This window comes from Leucoraja erinacea, chromosome 16 (assembly GCF_028641065.1).
Source record: "Leucoraja erinacea ecotype New England chromosome 16, Leri_hhj_1, whole genome shotgun sequence".
Lineage (NCBI taxonomy): Eukaryota > Metazoa > Chordata > Chondrichthyes > Rajiformes > Rajidae > Leucoraja > Leucoraja erinaceus.
In genome coordinates, this window is record NC_073392.1 from 31,828,053 (window position 1) to 31,847,025 (window position 18,973).

Sequence of the window (18,973 nt, forward strand, 5' to 3'; positions counted from 1 at the left end):
TAAACCTGGAACAACGTGGTTTTAGTATAAACTACCGCACAGGAAATGGGCTGTCAGAAGCACTCTATCATTTTAGTGTAATCAATTTAGGTGTCCACTATAATTCTGTGTGCACATTTAAATTAGCATAAAAACACAGAAAGATAGGAGCAGGAATAAATTAGTTGATTCTTTGGGCCTGCTGCACGATTCAATGCAATCAATATTGATGGCCTAAATCAACACATTATTCCATCTGTTTCCATATCCTTTGATGCCTTCTGCCTCTGGAAGTTTATCAGCAATTTGGTCTCTGTAGCCTTCTGTGGTGGGGAATTTAATGTTCACTACCTACTGAAAGAAGTCACCTCATTCCTAAATAGCATGTTCCATCTCCTGAGACTGCAAACTTTGGTTCTATACCATCCTGGCCAAGAAAACAGCCCCCTGTATCCAGCCTGTTTAGGTTATTAATAAAACACCCACTGTAGATTATTAATAAAGCATGGATTATGCTTTTTAAGTAAATCCTGCAGGTTATCTAATTATACAATGAAATTGGTCATGAATTCCATTAATTTTCTTTTTCGATGAAATCCTTAATCCATTGTCGTCCAAACTCGTGAGTTTCTGAGTTAATCACAAAGACTGCAGTTGAGACATACATGGATTGGGAACTTCCGTGTTTAATTAAAAATAGATGACACCCTCTCCTCCAACCATTACACGTTTACAACAATACTAATACATAGCATATGGTTAAATATATGGTGATAGAAATCCATTCGTAGTTGCCAACCACACAATATAGTTGTGGCTACATGTTGACCTTCACTCCAAGAATGGATTCTATTCAATGGGGCAGAGCTTCAGATGCAGAATGATACATGCAACCACTATAATATCATCTATTAAGCATACAGTATATGCCTGAGGACAAATTGTGCAATATAAATGATGTAGCTGAAAGTTTAATACAATTGCAGAAGAAAACATGCTGTTTACTTAACCCGTAGTATCCATTAAGGAGTGAAATCTGCTTTCTTTACTTGTTTTGGCTAATGTATGACTTTGGGCTCATAAACATTGCTAGCTCTGAACAGCCTATCAATTCAAGGGACAATTGAAGATGGGTATTAAATGCCATGTTTTCTTCTGATATCTTCATGCATTAAATTAATAAGAAATATTCACTTCAGAGGCCACAAAGGTAATCTGGGCTTCTGCCACCAGAGGACCTGCTACCCTTAGCAGGCTTTCTGCCACACTCTGGTCCAGCTTCCATTCTTCCATTCGGTGATCTGTTTGAAGATGCTTCTTTAGCACTCTATACCTCATCTGGAAATTTAAAATTAGGCCCGAGGCACTTTGCTCCTCTGACTCGTCAATCAAAAATGTGCAAACCCTGTAGCTTACTTTCTGTTATTTTTTGTAGATTCTTGGAAAACCATGTATAGCTCATTACAGATCAGTCAGAGTTAATATATTTTTGCTTTAAAAAAAAAAAAATCAAATTATGTAATTTGAACCACGATACAACAAACACAACAAATTGGGAATTTAGTTCTTACATAATTGAATCATCAAGTAATTTAAATTAATCAATTTTAAATTAAGAGGTGGATTGAATTCTACAAATATTCGGGACTGTGTAATACGCAATGTTCTTTCAAGCCTCGGATCTGGGATTTGATGCAGTCCAGGCTAATAGTATACCAAAATCTGATGGAAATGTTCACAATAGGGCATTTCCTGTCATTCTAAACACATTGTCACTTTCAATTTGGAGCAGTCCAATGTTTTGTTTCCTGCAAGGCCAGAATTTAATGGCCTCCTGTAATTACCTCAAAAGGATGGTAGCAATCTACCTTCTTGAACTACAGCATGAAGAATCTCCCACAGAGCTGAAATATGAATTCCTGTATTCTAGCTCAATGACAATTGAAGGAATGGTGATTAAATTTCAATTCAGGATGGTGTATGACTTGGAGGGAAGATTGCAGATCTTCTCATGTTCCTGTTCCTTGTCCTTCTAGCTGATTTAAAGGTCACAGATTTGAGAAGTATGGTCAGAAAAGCATTGACAATTTACTGTGGCGCATCAGTAAATGCTATGGAGTGTACCATGGTGCATAACTCAAAGTGCTGGAAGAACTCAGCGAGTCAGGCAATATCAGTGGAGTAAATGGACACACAGGGTTTCTGGTTGGGACCCTTCTTCATTCTGATAGTGATAGCGATGAGACAGTTAATGGGTGGAGTAAATGACAAGGACTAGAGGTGAAGAGATAAAGCGTCAGATAAGAAGAGGAGAGGAGAGAAATGTAAAGCCAGAAGGAGGGAGATTGGTGGAAGGGAAAACGGGGGAGTGGGAGGAGGGGTGAAGAGGGATAACAATAAAATGGAGGATGGAAAATGAGTGAATAATCACTTATCCTGTTATTAGTGCTAATGGAATAATGTCTGCTGGTACACAACGAAAACCACTTTTTTTCAAGCTAACTTTTTAAGTCCTGTCAACTAGGCATATGAGGCTTCGGGTCTTGTAGGGAAGAACGTACTTTCTGCAATATAGCATTATTTTAACAATACACTGATAGGTCAGCATATATTATGAACCAAAATTAAAACTGAAACAAATGTGAAAAAAAATTGAAACTTGGCAATTTCATATCATTATGGATTGCACCAGTCCAAACATTCTTGCGTTTAACTATCTAAAAAGATCCTAATGTTTTGTTCTGCTTGGAAATATTGCTGATAACCAGAATGCTGTAGTTGATGAATTGTTACTACAATCAGTCTGAAGAAGGGTGTAGACCTAAAACGTTATCTGCGCATTCCCTTCCCAGAAGCTGCCTGACCCACTGAGTTCCTTCAGCACTTTGTGTTTTGCTCCATATTCTAGTATATGCAGTTCCTTGTGTCTTCTCCACAGATGTTGTCTGACCAGATGAGTTCGCTTGTATTTTGTGTTTTATCACTGAATATCAAATTTGATGCTCACAAATTTAAACACAAGCAGATGTAGAATGGCCATTTCCCTTGAGTGAAGAGTGGAACCAGGGTTTGTGGGATGGGGATGAGGAGGGTGGGGGGGGGGGGGGGGGGGGGGGGGGGGGGGGGGGAGTGTGATGAGATCGAAGTTTAGGGATTAGGTAGGTGTTTACGACAAAATGTGGTGATGTTTCTTTCCTCAGAGGGCAATGAATCTTTGTAAGTCTTTGCCTCAGAGGGTTATAGATGTTCAGAGGCATATTCAATACTGAGATTGAACCTGCCCTGGTTAAAACAAGACACTGGTCACCTATCCTATCTTTGCCTCTCATCATTTTACATATCCCTTCCATGACACCTCTGAGTCGCCTTCACTTCAGGGAAAACAGATCCAGACTATCCAATCTCTCCTCCTCACTCAAGCCTTTCAACCAATATTTTCAGCGCCTTCTCCATCTTAATCACATCCTTCCTACAGCGCAGCAACAAGAATTGCCAATAATATACCATGCGGCCTAATTGACATTTTGTACAACTGCACAATGACGTCCTGACTCTTGTACTCAATCCCTGAGTCAATGAAGGTAAGCTTGTCATATGCCTTCCTCACCACCCTGTCAACCCATGTTGCCACTTTCAACCATGTACTTGTACACCAAGGTCTCTCTCTTTAATCACACTCCTGAATGCACTGCCATAACTCAAATATAGGTTTAACTTCCTAAAATGCATTTAGTTAAGTTCAATTCCATTGTAGTGACTGACCTTGTACAACTGTAATAGGACCTCTTTGCTCCTATACTCAAATCCTCTTGCTATGAAGGTCAACATGCCATTTGCTTTCTTCGCTGCCTGCTCTACCTGCATACTTACTTTCAGTGACTGATGTACAAGGACAACCCAGGTCTCGTACCTCCCCTTTTCCTAACCTGACACCATTCAGATAATAATCTGCCTTCTTGTTCTTGCCACGAAAGTGGATAACCTCACATTTATCCACATTATACTACATCTGCCATGCATCTGCCCACTCACCGAACCTATTCAAGTCTGCAGCCTCATAGCATCCACCTCGCACCTCACACTGCCACCCATAGGGTAAATGGTCAGAGTCTGGCAGAAATACGAAATGTTAGTGGACATAGAAATAAGATGAGAGGGGGAAAGTTTTACAGAGATTTATTAGACAAGATTATTCCCAGTTTATTGGTGCCTGGAACACGCTGCCAAGAAGAATGGTGGAAGATGATAAACAGACACATGAACAGGCAGGGATTTATGGAACAAATATCACATACAGGGAGATGTGCAGTTTAAAATGGAATCATGATTGGCACAGACATCATGAATTTATTTGTGCACAAAACAGTTCTATGTTCTAAGGTACAATTTCTGTGCCAGCAGGTGGCACTGATGTTCTGCAGTATTCATTTTTGTAATTATGTGGCATCTTCATTAATTTCATTAAGTTAGTATATTTAAGTACTAAGTTGAGAGAAGACACAACCAGAAATAATTCACAATTATTGAACTTGTAATTTTGGGCTTAACCCAAGGTCAGGTGAATATCAGGTTACAGCAGTTGCAGCAATACTAGTTGCCCTCAATACATTATTTAAATAGAGTGAGTATTGAGATTAAAATTAACCTTAATTGAAAATTTTATTTTTTGTTTGTTAGACGATGATAAAGTTAGGTTTTACTGAAGCACCTCAATGAGGAATTGCACTGTCAAAACTTTCCAATAAGCGAGTTCATTATTACAACTGCACATGCCCAGGTCATGGGTCATTCGGGATAAACATTCTCGCCAGCTGAGCTACAGGGTGTGTACAGACCTGCATATTCATTTCAATGACATTTATAAATAAATGTATCCGTTGAACATGTCAGCAGTAGGCCACGGTGTACTGCAGGCTACACAAATCCACAATTGTATCTATTTAAATTATTGACTCACTACAGTACCAGCCTTGAAAACACAAGAATGCCTGGAACGAACCTGTCAATTATCAAATCCGTGGCATTAGCCTGAGTCACAGACATTCAAATTCAATATTGATTTACACGAATTACAAGTTGTGTGGTCAACCAATTTGAGACAGTCCTTACATTCCTTTCTAAACAACCTTCCTGTATTGACCCCTTCGACCACTCGGCAACCTGGGCTGCTCTGATCTGACAGCCCTCTCGTTAGCTCGATGCGTGCCCGATCCTAACGCCGAACCTCCACAAAACCTTTGGGCTTCGGGTAACACCTGCACAAAGAGCCTCTGCTACAAGGGCTGGCGAAATGTGCTGGTCAATGTATACTGGGTGAGATGGCTGGGGGAAACGCACCACAACCAGCGCAAATTTGGAACAGTACAGACCCTCCTCTCAATCTATCCAATACTAAAGGGCAGGCATTTCGTAGTTAAATGTCTTATATTGGACTGGCAGTTCCTTCACAGGGCCAACCCTGTACTCGGTTTTCCTCTGAGATTAATCTTTGCCTTAACGGTACATCACACAGCCTGTAGGTAAAGCATCAACCCACATCACACTGATACAGTCACTGCTTGCCTCAGATTAAATAGATTTTTACAGATAAATTATGAATAAAGATACGAAAATATTTCAAACAGTTACAGAGAGCAAAGCATTTAAGAGGCATTTAGATGGGTACATAAACATGGAGTAAATCGAGGGATATGTATTATGTGCAGGCAGATGGGGTTAGTTTAATTTGGTATCAAGGTTGGCAATAGGCAGATGCCCGGCGATGTCCGCCTCATGCTCGCCGGCGTGGATTTCTCTGATCCTCAGCAGCTCGCCAAATGGGCCAACGAGCTCTAGATGACCAAGCATCAAGATAGCGGCGCCATTAACCGCGTATCCGCACCAGCATGTTTTCCGCCTCAGCGGGCCCGTGATGAGGCCCTGCCCACGTTTTCCAGCGCTGAACCACAGCAGCATCCCGAGATTCGCGGTAGGCACCGTTGGTGTTACTATCACTTCCGCTACGGCGCGACGCTGCCGCCCACCCTGTACGTTTCAGGGAAATGCCTCGGCCGATCGTCTGTAGAGGCGATCGCGATCGGCACAAACAACCGCCTCTATGTCCGCGGCCGGCCGTCGTAAACCTGCCCACGTGGATGTGGACAGCGACGACTGTGACAGAGAGGTCGTCCGCCATTCAGGCTGCCATTTCCTAGCGATGTTACAAAACTTACCTTCAGCGGCGCTGCAGTTCTGCCACTGGCCGTGTGCTCGACTTTGGCACCTTTGAGGGAGGGGGGGGGGGAGGATTAAAATGCCGTTTACTCCTGTTTATCGGAGGCATCTTTCCTCGGGCTGCTAAGCTGCTGAAGAACAATCGATCGGACTTCCGCTCCCGATTTTTAAAATTTATTTAATCGCGAGACAATTCACTAATTACATTAAAATAAAAAGTGACTCTTACGCTCTCAATGCCTACAACGGGACAGATTGCATGAAGGGGACAAAACATAATGTAAGTTGTTTATTTTCATTTGCGAAAATGTGATTTGGGCCCCATACGAATCAGCAGTGTTTTTCCTGCCGATATGGGGTTCAAATTCACTGCAAATGCAACGTTCTAATCAATCGCGTTTCTGAAAAACCCACTCTCAAGATGATTTTAATGCTTTTTTTGCATTAATGATGCAAAAATGACTTTTAATTATTTTTTTTTAGGACAATCATGTCATAAGAGCATCTAAAACATCTATATTTTGTGTTATTGTCTACCCATTGTCAATATTTTTAGACTAAATATTAGTTTTAGTCCCTTGTATTGTGCAAAAAAAAAAAAAAAAAATTATATTGAGTGGATGTTTCTAGATTCATTTATGAGAATTAAACATTAAATTCCTTCCATCTGGCATATAAATTCATGACAGTGAGATTCAAAAATCATGTTATATTGTGAATTTGTGTGTGAATGGGATTAGTTTGTTATTTGGATAGGCTATTTAAAACAAATATCCTTTTCTTAAGAAATTGAATCGACAGGACATTCTTAATGGGAAAGTAGTGGGCAGAAAGGCATGTCATGTGTGGTTTGAAGAGCAAAAACTTGTAGTTTACAATGCCAACATTGAAAAGTTGAGGAAAAACAAGGTGTACAGAGTTACTTATTGGTTACAATCTGAGGAGTATGATGATGCTACTTATTATGATATGCCAATGTACCAGCAAGCAACTGATCTTCTCCATAAAGACTTGGTCTATTGCTAGAAATTGTAAATTATTTACCTATCTGTTACAGATGTACAGCATATAATACAATAATATTAATGTTCTGATCTAAATATCACATTTTTGAATTTTCAAGGCAGTCTGTGTGTTTATTACTATTTCCGTCACAATGGTCAATTTTGTAATTAACTACAATTAGGTAATTAACTAATTATAAGCTTTAATTTCAGGTCACCCAAGTAAGATAATAATAATAATAATAATAACAATGTTTATTTATATAGCACTTTTCAACAAAACCAGTATTTGAACCAAAGTGCTTTACAGAGATTGATTAAATTAATTGAACAGATCAAATGTCAAATCCATACAAAACAAAAAAGAGAAAAAGAAAAAAAGACACAGAACAGTACACTATAGAAATCAACATGAAACGTCCCCCCACAGCAGAATTCACTGTGAGGGAAGGCACTAAAAATATCCAGTTCTCCCCCTCATAGTCCACCCGAGGTCGGGGTCTATATGTGGCCTCCTCAGCCAACTCGATGTTCTCAGGCCCTCTGCCGCGAAGCTGGATCATCGGCGTCGGGTGAACATTCTTCAGCGGCCTGGACTGAAGCGGCCGCATCCTCCCTGAAGACTGCAATGTCCAAAGTTCTCAGGGCCGCGCTGGCCGGACCTCTGACACTGGCGAACTCGGACACCAGGCCCCGCGGTGTTGAAATCCAGTGCCGCCCGCCCGCGGCTGGACGCTCTGCAGCCGCAGCTCAGCGATGTTGCAGTCGGCGTTCCCAGTGCCCCGGAGCTTACCGGAAGGCGACCCGGTAAGGCATCGCCCGCTCCGTGTTGGTGTTGGTGTCCCAGCATCTGCACCGCCGGCGAAGCTGTAATCCCGGCAGGAAATCGTCGCTCCAGCTCGATGGTAGGCCGCACAGAGAGGACGAAGAAGCGGTTCGGAAGAAAACCGCATCTCCGACCAGGTAGGACTGGGATTAAAACAGTTTCCCCTTCCCCCCCCCACCCACCGCGCACCACATAGAAGAAGACTTCCAATGAACAATTTTCACGGACAGGACTAAAAATAAAAATAAAAAAGGGAGAAAGGACGGACTGCAGGAGGAGCAGCCATATACAACGGCGCATCACCCCCGCAGTCCGCCATCTTAATGGTGTATCATATTTGTTTCAGAATGCTTCAATCTATAATAACTGAACATTTCATTCAGTTCTCTTGAGTTTTAAGAAAGTTATGGGCTTTTGACTGTTCTCGATCACAGCTTTCGTGTTAAGTCAATGGAAAAGCAATAGGGAACAAGATGCTAATTTCCACGTATGGAAATGGCCATAACTATTTTAATACTTAAGATATGAAAGTGAATTTAGTGTCAAATTAAACTTTTTTTTATGCTTTATCTGATGGGATAAATTGCAGACTTGATTTTTTAAATCTCAAAATTTTATAACATTGCTACATTTCCTGGTGGACTCCGGTGTAATCGTCAGCATCCTTCCCCCGACCGCCGTGACACTCATGCTGGTAAACGGGGCCCCGTTCTCTTGGCCGTTAACAGGAGCACCATCCGAACGTACGGTACATGAACCCTTGCGCTCACTTTCGAATCACGCCCGTACAAGTGAATGTTTATCATGGCGGACGTCGCTCAGCCGCCCTTGGGAGCTGATTTCCTCCGCTGCCATCATCCGCCCCCTGTTCCGGTGCCTGGCAGGTAAGCCGCGGGATCTCGTGTGGTCTGCAGAGACAGACGCGGCTTTCGAGGGTGCCAAGGTGGCCTTGGCCAACGGCAACATGCTGGTACACCCGCATTCTTCCACCCCTACTGCGCTCACCATTGGTGCAATTCTGGAGCAGCTCGTTGACAGCCGCTGGCAGCCGTTGGCTTTTTTCAGCTGGCAGCTGTGGGTTCCAGAATGCAACTACAGCGCTTTCGACCACGAGCTTATGGCGCTATACCTGGCCGTCAGGCATTTCAGGTATTTTCTGGAGGGCCGCGCATTCACTGCGTTCACGGACCACAAGCCCCTTAGCCCTCGCTAAGATCGCTGATCCATGGTCCGCCCGGCAGCACCTTGCCTACGTCTTGGAATTCACGACTGATATCCGACACGTAGCGGGAAGCTTAACGTCATTGTCGATGCCTTGTCCCGCCCCATCATTCCCTCCGTTTCGGCCCTGGCCCAGCTCTACGGTGCCCGGTTGCACCACACGACCGCCTACCACTCGCAGGCTAATGGGCTGGTCGAAAGGTTCCATCGGCACCTTAAGTCAGAGTCTGAACTGGGTGGACCAACTGCCCTAGGTCCTCCTTGGTATCCGCACCGCGCCTAAGAAGAATTTGTCCGCTTCCTCCGCCGAGCTCGTGTCTGGCTTGGCCCTGCGGGTGCCTGGGGATTGCTGGCCGGCCTTCAACGGGTGCGCACATTGGACCCTGTTCCCACTTCCAAGCACAGTTCATCCGCGGTGCATGTGCCCGAGGTGTTACAACAGTGTGCCTATGTTTTGAGTCGCTGAAGCGCTCACCGCTCGCCATTGCAATGGGTCTATGAAGGGCCTTTCCGGGTGCTGCGAGTGGACGTGGGAGGCCGGGAGGAGTTTGTCTCCTTTGCCGTCTTAAACCTGCCTAAGTGGATGTGGACAGCCCGGTGGTCATTGCTGCACCACGACGTAGAGGTCGGCCGCCCGCTGTTCCGCCCGTACCGAGTAAGCCTGTTTCCTCCACCACTGTTACTGCTGCTCCTTCACCTGCCCCTGGTTTTGTTTCGCCGGCCCCTCATGTTACGCCCACCCTGCCTTCACGGACCATGCGTTCCGGTCGTCCCATTGGGTCCCCGCTCAGTTCCGTTCCTTGGGTTCTGGGGGGGGGGCCTGTAGCGGCACCTGCTGGTGCCCGTGGATAGTCAAACCCTGTGGTTGGTTACTTCGGTCATGTGACCGTGAGGAGGGGTTGTGTGTTTGTGCGCTTTCTGGTTGACGCCCATCCGATCTTCGACCACCGTTGTGGTTAGATAGTTTTTGTTGGCTATTGTTCAAGTACTGTTGTTTTCACCTCTTCGTCAATAAAGCTGATTTTGAAACCTAGTCTGTTGCAGAGCTTATTTGTTGTTGTGTTTAATAGCCTGATGGCTGTAGGGAAGAAGCTGTTCCTGAACCTGGACATTCAGTTTTCAGTTAGTACGATAGCTATTGCAAGAAGATTTATTTACTGGCTCAATTTGAATAGTTTTCTCCAATCATTGGTAAGCAAATGCAGTCCTTGCCAAATTTGTAAGAAGTCTCCCAAAAACGTATTTGCAACCATGGTGATGACCCACTACACCTTTTCAGAGAATATATTTGGAAGGGTAGAATATGTAGAGTATGTGAGATAGAAAATTTAAAAAAATGTTATACCTGCAATCCAGCTCAAGTTGTTCTTTTGACAAAGTTAATTCTTCTTTGGGCCTTGGGTTTCTTCACAAGTTCTATGATTTTTTTGAGGTAGAGCCAGGGATTCAAGCCAGAGAATTGCCAGGACAACAGAGGACAAGGCCAGCTTACAGTTAAAGAAGGCGAACTGAAGCAATGTTCATCTACCTTCCCTGGGTGAGTCTCAAGTACGAAGGAGCTGGTGGAATATATACCTTTCACATTCCTTCATAATGTTGCACAGCACGTTACAGCCAATGAAGTGCTTTTGAAATGTAGTCACTGTTGTAATGTCAGAAATGTGGCCGTCATTTTGCACATATCGAGCTCTTATGCATAGAAATATGAGGCATCAGTATTGGGGAGAATATTGGGAAACCTCTGTTCTTCAAAATAGCAGCAAGAGATCTTTTACTGCCTCTTGAGAGTGCGGGTGGGATCACGGGTCTTCACTCAATGATTAAACACAGGCACGGCACTGGAGAGTACAGATGTGACGTACAATACTGAGCTAAAGTACTGGTGGGGACTGATCTGCTGCTGTGTAACAAAAAAGTACAGATCTCTGCTGTGACACGGTAGTTGTATTTCTAAGAAACCTTATGTTAAAGAAATCCACACAGTAAAAACAATTGATTCACTGGGAGAAAGGGTTGAAGGCCTGAGAGTTTCAGATTTGCAATAACCGTTATATTTCCTGCAGGATTTTCAAAAACAAAATTGTTTTCAGTAGCTAGATTATTTTGTTACTGCAAACTAAAAATGGTTCAATGGCCCTTTAATGTCACGTTACCCAAGTACAGTGAAATTCTATATTTGCTTACAGTTCAGTGACAAGCCTACTATACATTAGGCATAATCATACTAAGTATAAGTGAAGACAGTAGACCACACCGTGGCCACACTACATTAAAGGCGCCATCTTACATTTTAAAAAAAAATTCAAGAGTTTTAATTTTGTTTACATTTTGACCTGGCAACAGCACAGGGTGAAAGTTGCAGGGATTGTCATGGCAAGGCAACATGTTGATGTCCTCTGCTTCTGCTCCGTTGCACCGCGCAGTGCCACATTGTTTCATCAAGTATGGTTGTACAAATGTCAATACAAATGACTTCTTATTCATTTCCAAAGATTTAAAACCACTCTAAAATAGGCCTCCTGCTGTGAAACTGGTGACTTATGTTTCTAAGGGGTATTATGGAAACACAAGCTATAGCAGGACTATCGGTACCATACTAGCGGGTACATACTTATTACACAAACTGGAACACAGCTTTTGTCACTTTTATTATTATCAGTCTCTTGTACGTTATTCTTGCTACACTCCTCAGCTTGTTTATGAAAGAAAGAAGTTAACGTTGTTTGCATAGAAGCCATAGCGTTGTTAGTGAGAAAAATTAACTTTAGTTTTAGAGAGTAATCTACGGAGTGGCATGGATTACCACAGATGTGGCCTTATGTGCCTGCCCCACTTACATGATTTGTTCGGCGACTGCCGGCACCCATCATAGGTCGTTGCAGGTCGCCGAAAATTTGTAACATGTTGAATATCCAGCGAAAACCAGAAAGGCGAATGAGGAGACTACTCATGACCATACAGGCGACAACCCAGCGATATGTCATGGGGTGAAGCCTGTATGGTCGTGAATAGTCGCCCAAAGAGTCTTTCCTTGTTCTGGTCGCCGTTGGATTTTCAACATGTTGAAAATCTTCGGCGACCTACAACGACCTATGACGGGTGCCGGCAGTCGCCGAAAAGGTTGCGTAAGTTGGACAGGCCCATCACTAATGCGACTGAGTCAGAGCAGACAATAGGGCCCGCAACGCTTAGCAGTGTTGTTGAGCTGCAGTTATAAAAGTAACAGAATTTACCGAAATAAAGCAAATACCTTTTTTTTGCATTTTAGCCACCTAAATTGGAACCAACGCAACCAAGTAATCAAGTATGAAAAAAGAACGTCAAATGAACTATTGCTAAAGCCACGAATATCGCAGAATATTACTATCAAAGGCGGTAGATTGGCAACTCTGTCTCATACCGTTTCTTTCGCAGAAATGTTTGGGCAGGAAGTGTACCTGTCGATACAATATCCTCACACGTCGGATATTACATAATTAGTAGACCAATACAAATCGTGTTTTGTTTTTAGATATATAAGAAGTTATAGAAGGTTGAATCATTACATAAATTATGAGCTTATCTACCCCAACCTACGCTTACATAAAATTCCCTTTACTTACTTTGCGGCCGCTGTTAAATTCCCTGCTAGTTAAAGCTTCACGGCTTATTTTAGCTTTTTTTTTAACAGAGGTGCCGGAGCAGCATTCCGGTGAGCTCCGGCAGCATTGCACCCCTGCCTGTCAAGTCTTTTATTGGCTGCCAGGGGTACTTCCAACCAAGGGACCATCTTCTAAACCATTTGATTCCATGAATCCTGCTATTGATTGATAGTCACTGAAACTGGGAAATGTGTGGGGTGCAGAAACAGATTCACAAGGAGTTATAAGGGGAGATTGTTCAGTTATTTTAATATCACCAATGACAGTGTAAAATGACTATAGACAAAATGTATTTTTCTCTCCATTGGTCCACAAAGTGCACCAGAGGACAGAGTCACCTGATATACAATGGAAGAGCCAGTTTCAGTTTCAAGCACTTTTCCACTAATGTAACTGTGAATTTCATCATTCAACCATTTGCCTTTGTTGTGAGGTGGCTCAGATTTGAAAACAATCTGTGTTTGGAAGCAGAAGAGACTGCTAATGCTGTAATGAGTTTAAAAAAAAAAACACTGGAGGAACTCAGCAGGTCAGGCAGCATCTGTGGAGGAAAAGGAGTTGATCAATGTTCGGGTTGAGACTCTGCATCAGCATTTCATGTGTTGTGTGTTATGGCGAGCAAGTGCAATGTTGCAACAAAATCAAGATAAAGGGCGGAGCAATAATGCAGTCTACATCAACCCAATCTTGAAAGGAATTGGATCAGTGGTTGGTCTAATGTTTAGAATCAGAATCATGTAGCAGGTGCGAAGGCAACAACATTTGAGAAGGGATTGTCTATTGTTCCCCTCTGTTGCAAATTTAAGGTTTTTGTTAACTCAAATCTGTGACTATGTGGTGGTTGATAATGTATCTGCAATTTTTCTTGCAGTTCTTACAGGGAGAAAACTTATTTTAAAGTATTTTTTTAATTAAAAGTGGGTATCAATCTAGTGCAAGGCTGATGTGCCAGAACAACAACCTTGATTTCAACATCAGTAAAATCAAGGAACTGATTGTTGACTTTGGAAGAGGAAGATTGAGGATCCGCAACTCTGTCTTTATAGATGGGATGGCAGTGGAGAGTCAAAACTTAAAATTCCCGGGCGTGCATATTCCTGAAGATAGACGCAAAATGCTAGAGTAATTCAGCGGGGCAGGCAGCATCTCTGTCAAGTCATCTTTATTAGTCATATACACATACAAGATGTGCAGTGAAATGAAAGTGGCAATGCCTGCGGATTGTGTAAAAACAACAGAACAACAGAACAGAATAGAACAGAACCAGTATTTACATTTTAGGATTTTTTTTTTAAAAGACACAACCCAACAGTAAATTAGTCCCTGTTGAGATAAGAGTTTACAGTCCTGATGGCCTGTGGGAAGAAACTCCGTCTCATCCTCTCTGTTTCCACAGCATGACAGTGGAGGCGTTTGCTTGACCGTAGCAGCTGGAACAGTCCGTTGCTGGGGTGATAGGGGTCCCTCATTATGTTGTTAGCTCTGGATCTGCACTCACTGGTGCAGGGGTGTGAGTGTAGTTCCCATTGTGCGTTCGGCCGAACGCACTGCTCTCTGCAGAACCTTCCTGTCCTTGGCAGAGCTGTTCCCAAACCAGATTGAGATGTTGCCGGACAAGATGCTTTCTACAGCCCCAGAGTAGAAGCACTGAAGGATCCTCAGAGAGACTCTGAATTTCCTCAGCTGCCTGAGATGTTAAAGGCGCTGCCTTGCCTTACTTACCAGTGCGGCAGTGTGTGTTGTCCATGTCAGGTCCTCTGTGATGTGGACTCCCAGGTATTTAAGGCTACTCACCCTATCCACATTTATCTCCAGTGGTGTGTACGTGCTCGGATGTTGAGCCCTTCTAAAGTCCACAATCAGCTCTTAGGGGCCTGTCCCACTTTACGAGTCATCCCGACTATTTTTTTTACTCGTGGACATTTTTCATCGGGATGAAAAAACGTCCCGACTTACCTGATGCCCTGAGTACCTACGGCTAGCGTAATGAGCCGCTACAATATATCTACGAACTCCTATGGACTCGTTACGAACATTCTGCGAGTTTGAATCGGGGTAAAAACTCGGGAGAATTCGTGAATTACCTCATATAGTGGGACAGGCCCTTTAGTTTTTGTGACATTCAAGAGGAGGCTGTTGTCATGACACCAGAGAGCTAGATCAGCCACCTCCTCCCGGTAGGCCTTCTCATCATTATTGGAGATCAGGCCCACCACCACAGTGTTATCAGCAAACTTGATGATGGAGTTGGAGCTGAACCTGGCCACACAGTTATGTGTGTACAGGGAGTACAGTAGGGGGCAAAGGACGCAACCCTGGGGGAAGGGGGTTGCCGGTATGTCTCCCCATCTTGACCACCTGGGGCCTGGTGATGAGAAAGTCCAGGACCCAGGCACACAGGGGAGTGTTCAGCTCCAGTTCCAGCAGCTTCTCAGCAAGCCTGGTGGGGACTATGGTATTGAAAGCTGAATTGAAATCAATGAGCAGCATCCTCACATAGCCCCCCTTCTGGCTGTCAATGTGAGAGAGAGTGGTTTGCAGAACCTGGGAGACCGCATCATCCGTGGATCTATTCAGACGGTATGCAAACTGCAGTGGGTCCATGGTGCGAGGGAGGAAGCTGAGGGAGGAATTCCTTCTGGATAGAAGGAATGGGTGACGTTTCGGGCCGTGACCCTTCTCCAGCTTTTTATGTCTATCTTCGGTGTAAACCAGCATCTGCAGTTCCTTCAAGCACTATAAACCCTTCCGTCGGGCGCACAGCGTGCATTGAACTGGTCCTCCAGCTCCAGCTTCCTCCAGGCGCCGCGGACCCTGTGATAAATGTTGACTGGGTCTCCAGCGGTACAGTTGCTGGAGACCCAGGTTTGATCCTGTCTGTATGGAGTTTGTACGTAGTCTGTCTGAAGACAGGTCTCGACTCGAAACATCACCCATTCCTTCTCTCCAGAGATGCTGCCTGACCCGCTGAGTTACTCCAGCATTTTATGTCTCATCTTCGTAGCGTTGTTACAAAACCTACCATCAGCGGCGCTCCAGATCTGCCACTGCCTGTGCATGCGACTCCAGAGGCAGGGTGGGGCAATTCCAGAGGCTGTGGGGGAGGTGGGCGGGATTAAAATTCAGGTGTGCATTGGTTGTCGGAGAGGTATTTGCTCGGACTTACAAGTTGATAAACAAAATTAGTTCTGTGCTTCCATTCCCGTTTATAAAAAACGTTGCTGGACGATTGCATCGCTGGATTGAAGTTAAACGCGACTTCTAACGGCTTCAACATAACGGATCAAAATCAACATCAAGGACTTGCACATCAGGACAAAACAAAAGTTATATCGTTTATTTTACATCTTACCTTGCTTTTTGGTGTGGTTTCATTTTAATCTGATGATTCAAAATATGTTATTTAGGCCCCAATATTGGCCGTGTCTTGCCTGCCGATATCCCTGGGCTTATGGCAGTGGCCACATTCCGATCCATCACAAACCACTCTCAAGATAACCAAATTCATTATTTTTTTGCCTGATCATGTCATAAGAACATCTAACATTTATACTTTGTGTTATTGCCTATTGAAAATTTTTTAGCCTTTTAAGAATGGGATAGATGTTTAGATCTAGTAATTGAATTTAGATGAATTTAATTGATTTGATGACTGATTAATATGATTTTTTAGTTGGGTGTTTACTGTTTGTTTTAACGTTACAATAAAATTAAGGTTCTGATCTTGAGAATACCCCATTTTTGAATTTTCAAGGCAGTCTGGGTGTTTATTACTATTTCCATCACAACGGTCAATTTTGTAATTATCTACAATTAGGTAACTAATTATATGCTTTAATTTCAGGTCATCCAAGTAAAATGCATCATATTTGTTTCAGAATGCTTCAATCTAATAACTGAAAATGTAATTCAGTTCTCTTATTTTTTAACAAAGATTGTCTTTTATGTCAATTGACTGTCCTCGATCACAGCTTTGGTGTTAAATTAATGGAAAAGCAATGAGGGAACAAGATGCTAATTTCCGAGTATGAAAATGACCATAACCTTTTTAATACTGAAGATATGAAAGTGAATTAGATGTCATATTAAAGTCATTTTTATGCTTTATCTGATGGGATAAATTACAGGCTTGGTTTTAAAATCTCAAAATGTTGAAACATTCCTAATTCTTCGGAGTTCGTACGTTCTCCATGTGACATGCGTGGGTTTCACTGCGTGAGATCTTCGGTTTCCTCCCATACTCCAGAGACGTACAGGTTTGCTTGGTATGGGTGTTAAATGTTCATAGTGTATAGTGTGTCGATGGTCGGCACAGACTCGGTGGGCCGAATGGCCTGTTTCCGCGCTGCTCTAACCTGAACTGGTGGGGGAGGGATGGGGGGAGCGCAGCGCCCTGATTGGCTGGCCCTGTGGAACGTGCCCAGTTCAAACTGGTCACGAGGGGAAGGCGGTTGCAGAGCGCGCTGCTGCTGCTCCTCGTCGTCCTCCTCCTCCTCCTGACCCGGCGCTGCACCGGCTCTCAGGTAAAACAATTGCTCCCATTGCAATCTGGCCCCCTAGCCGTTCATTTGTATTTGTGTGTGTGTTAGTGCCGGTCGCTTTTACATAGATTCTCTCTTTCTCACTCGCGCCACTTGCGGGGATAGTGTGGCCTTTGGGCCGAGCGTGTGTGCGGGCGGGTTTGCAGGCGGAGAGCCGGCTTGCAGGCAGCGCGTCAATGGTCAGCATAATCTTTTGGTCAGCATATCCCGCATTCACCATCCGAGAGCTCCTAGCCTCGGGTAACCAATGCCAAAGGTTTACCTCTCCCGAGCCGAAACATCACCGAAGATAGACACAAAATGCTGGAGTAACTCAGCGGGACTGGCAGCAAGTATCTCTGGAGAGAAGGAATGGGTGACGTTTCGGGGCGAGACCCTTCTTCAGACCATCACATATTCCTTTTTCTCCAGAGATGCTGCCTGACCCTCTGAGATACTGCGGCATTTTGTGTCTATCTTCGGTGTAAACCAGCATCTGCAATTCGTTCCCATGTACTAAAAATCACATCGTCAGTAGATGCGGTGTCAGGAATCGGTAAACATTGCAGCGAGATATCTTCATTCGTGTTATTGCAAGCAATTAAACGGTTGCCGACCTCTCAAAGATCAATAGTTCGTTTGGTTCGGATGGGCTATCCGGCCACCGGGCAGCTATCATTCATTCCCAAACCAATTGGAGTGCTGTTAAAAAAAACAGCATTGCGGATGGCAGGGGAAAGTAAGGCAGATTAACGTACACGCAAATGGTGCACCCAATCGGTATACTTTTGCGGGACTGTATTATTTGTTTACTATGTTATCCAGATCAGCCTATGTAAAAATTAGATGAACGTCTATGTGTAATTTTCCTAAGAATGAGCAAGGTTTCCCTTTCTGTAGGGATGTTTACACCAAGCTCTCGGTTAAAATGCCGGTCCGCAGCCTGTTTGTCATGTCTATTGGTATCAGGACCACTTCACATCGTCATTCAATCTGCTTCTACATTCTCCCCTTTTTCCATTGAAGAAAAATCTGCTCATTCTTAAATATTAGGGTCTAACCTCAATCAGCTTGCATCTCTGTCCTCAACCAAGATTTTATTGTGCCACGAATACCCACTTTTTCTTAATTTCAACGGATGGTTACCTCCAGCCGTTTTATTGCAGCCGTTAACTCTAAAAATATAGCAACGGTGTTTGCAAACTGTTAGCCTCTGTCAAATGTTCCCTTTGCAACCACAGGCACATTGTTAATTGAAAAGATTAAAATGAATGGCTCTTATAGGGGTTGTAGAAATGAGGTTGAGAAGGCGATGAAGTTCGGCCCTTATTTGCACGTGCCATTAGATTCACATGAGAGCCTCATCTAAAATCGGTATATTAAGCAAGAGGGTACACAAAAATTAAGCAAGAAATTATTATCTTTACTTGATTTTAAAATGCAGCTCCTGGACTTTTTGCGTGTACATCCAAAGAAACCTAATCCAGAGATAGCCTGGTATTATAATCTTCTTGAAAAGTTTTGGCTCTCCGAATAAGATATCGAAAATTCCAATATTGAGCTTAACTG

At 43.5% G+C, this 18,973-nt stretch overlaps 1 protein-coding gene across 1 annotated transcript in view; it reads left to right on the plus strand.

Annotated features, from left to right (window-relative positions):
• The first annotated feature begins 17,278 nt into the window (after positions 1–17,278).
• The window catches only part of spdl1 (spindle apparatus coiled-coil protein 1), a 39,122-nt gene continuing 37,427 nt past the window's right edge, over positions 17,279–18,973 (plus strand). Inside the window, exon 1 of the mRNA XM_055648066.1 lies at positions 17,279–17,407. The gene's annotated coding sequence lies outside the window, so the exon portion shown is untranslated. The remainder of the gene's footprint in view (positions 17,408–18,973) is intronic.